Here is a 3140-nt window from a genome sequence, read left to right on the forward strand (position 1 = left end):
GAGAGAGTCTGAGAGTGAGAGAGAGAGAGAGTCTGAGAGAGAGAGTCTGAGAGTGAGAGAGAGAGAGTCTGAGAGTGAGAGAGAGAGAGAGAGTCTGAGAGTGAGAGAGAGAGAGAGAGTCTGAGAGTGAGAGAGAGATAGTCTGAGAGTGAGAGAGTCTGAGAGTGAGAGAGAGAGAGTTTGAGAGAGAGAGAGAGTCTGAGAGAGAGTGTGTCTGAGAGTGAGAGAGAGAGTCTGAGAGAGAGAGAGTCTGAGAGAGAGAGTCTGAGAGAGAGAGTCTGAGAGAGAGAGTCTGAGAGAGAGAGTCCGACAGAGAGAGTCTGAGAGAGAGAGTCTGAGAGAGAGAGAGAGAGAGAGAGTCTGAGTCTGAGAGTGAGAGTGAGAGAGAGTCTGAGAGTGAGAGAGAGTCTGAGAGTGAGAGGAGAGTCTGAAAGTGAGAGAGAGAGAGTCTGAGAGTGAGAGAGAGTCTGAGAGTGAGAGAGAGTCTGAGAGTGAGAGAGAGTCTGAGAGTGAGAGTCTGAGAGTGAGAGAGAGAGAGAGAGTCTGAGAGTGAGCGATAGAGAGTCTGAAAGAGAGAGAGAGAGTCTGAGAGTGAGAGAGAGAGTCTGAGAGTGAGAGAGAGAGAGTCTGAAAGTGAGATAGAGAGTATGAGAGAGAGAGTGTCTGAGAGAGAGAGTGTCTGAGAGAGAGAGTGTCTGAGAGAGAGAGTGTCTGAGAGAGAGAGTGTCTGAGAGAGTGAGTGTCTGAGAGAGAGAGTGTCTGAGAGAGAGAGAGAGTCTGAGAGAGAGAGTCTGAGAGAGACTGAGAGAGAGAGAGTCTGAGAGAGTCTGAGAGAGAGAGAGAGAGAGAGAGAGAGTCTGAGAGAGAGAGAGTCTGAGAGTGAGAGAGAGAGAGAGAGTCTGAGAGTGAGAGAGTCTGAGAGTGAGAGAGTCAGAGTGAGAGAGAGAGTCTGAGAGAGAGAGTCTGAGAGAGAGAGTCTGAGAGTGAGAGAGAGTCTGAGAGTGAGGGAGAGTCTGAGAGTGAGAGAGAGAGTCAGAGAGTGTGAGAGAGTCTGAGAGTGAGAGAGAGTCTGAGAGAGAGAGAGTCTGAGAGAGAGAGAGAGTCTGAGAGAGAGAGAGAGTCTGAGAGAGAGAGAGTCTGAGAGAGAGAGTCTGAGAGTGAGAGAGAGAGAGTCAGAGATGCCAAGTGTCAGGAAGAAAACATTAATTTTATCGTTGTTCTTGTTCTTTTTTTTTATAGTGTACTTTTCGAAATAAACCTACGTTTCTATGAAAATTGAAGTTTTTATTTTTTTGCGGCCCACCTAAACTTAAACCTTGTTTATTTGGCCCGGGTTAGCCTTTGAGTTTGACATGCTTGGGGTAGGGTATAATGATTACACAGTACATGGGTAACAATTACAGCACATACCTGTACAACAAAAAATATTAAACCCCAATGATAAACCAATTTTGAGAATGATCATAAACACGTGCGATTCTAGTAAGTTCGATTCGCCTATCGCGGCATATCTCTGTCTATCGCGGCCCTAAAATGGCGATCTTATCCCCAATTCAATACGCCACAAATTTTGGGCAGATTGGTGGGGAGATGCGTCACTGAGCGGTGATAAGTCTGAACTTTGAAAAATGTTGGCCTTTTTCCTGCATAGGATTGATGCCAGGGCTCTTTGGAGCTGATATACATTAATACCAGCACCGGAGGCCCCCGGCATGCATCCGATGCAGGAAAAAGGCATTAACAGCCACTTCATTACCTTAGCGGCTAACCGCTAAGGCAATGAAGGGGTTAACCACCCATGCCAGGCTTATTGTGAGTAGCGGGTGGGTGAAGGGGGTATATGGCCCTTGGTGGGTGTTTAGGCCTTGCGGGGGGGGTTGCGGGTGGACTTTACCCCTTCATTACCTTATTGGTTAATACCACTACGGTAATGAAGGGGTTAACCCTACCGCTACCCACCCGCACGGTCTAAACACCCATCCTTGGGGCTAATACCCCCTTCACCCAACCCTTCTACACACAATAAAAATAACACACACACACACACACACAACAGCCCCAAAACCCACCTCCTAGGCCACAATAAAATTGCAATATTTAATAAATATCAAAATGCCCCCCCCCCCCCCCGTTCCCCCCATAATGTAAAACCAATGGCTAATGTCTGATTTTATAGTGGGCAAAAGCACTATAATCTATATCTGGATTATAGTAATTTTGCCCATTACTGTACTGTATGTGTTGGGGGGTGGGGGAGAGGGGTTGTTGGGGATAGAGGAGATGAGTAGTAGGTTGGTAATAGGTTGTTGTGTTTTAAAATATTTATTGTGGGTAGCAAGGATGGCTGAAGTTGGCATTTGGCCCTTGGTAGGTGTTTATACCTACCGGGTGAGTAGCGGGAGGGGTCAACCCCTTCATTACCTTAGCACTACTAACCGCTAAGGTAATGAAGGGGTTAACTCCACCTGCAACCCCCCTGCAAGGCCTAAACACCCACCAAGTGCCAAATACCTCCTTTACCCAACCTCGCTACCCACAGTAAATATGGCAGTGGTACCTAATCCCTTCATTGCCTTAGAGGTTAGACTCTAAGGTAATGAAGTTGCCTGTAAATGCATTTTTATTGCATGGGATTCATGCGGGAGTCTCCGGTGCTGATATTAATGGGTATCAGCTCTGGAGACTACCGGCATGAATCTGATGCAGGAAAAATACATTTTTTTTCTAAGTCCTCTCTCGCCACCTTCTCTGCAGGTTCTTCCCAGCCTCACGCCAACTTTTCCTGTCATGAGGATTTTGGGAGAAACTCGCCATTCTAGAGCCGCGATAAGCCTCGATAAACTAATCGTGGCTACTAGAATTGCACGAGTTTCAGAACCTGCCGATAAATGGCTTATCACCGGTCACCTGCCATTTTTTTTTTGATGGATAAAAAAATTGTCGATTCATTCCTTTATCGCTCACTTATCGAGGCTTACAGAATAGCAGTAGGCATTCTGGCTGAAAAGGCCTTGATAAGTGGCTTATCGAGGCTTATAGAATAGGCCCCTAAATGTCCTCCCATCTCCCTATGGTGACATTGCCAGACATATACCTACTGGGCAGTGGCTATCATTTCTGCAAGTCATCCTGTATCGCAT

This window comes from Ascaphus truei, chromosome 2, assembly GCF_040206685.1.
Source record: "Ascaphus truei isolate aAscTru1 chromosome 2, aAscTru1.hap1, whole genome shotgun sequence".
NCBI classification, from domain to species: Eukaryota; Metazoa; Chordata; class Amphibia; order Anura; family Ascaphidae; genus Ascaphus; species Ascaphus truei.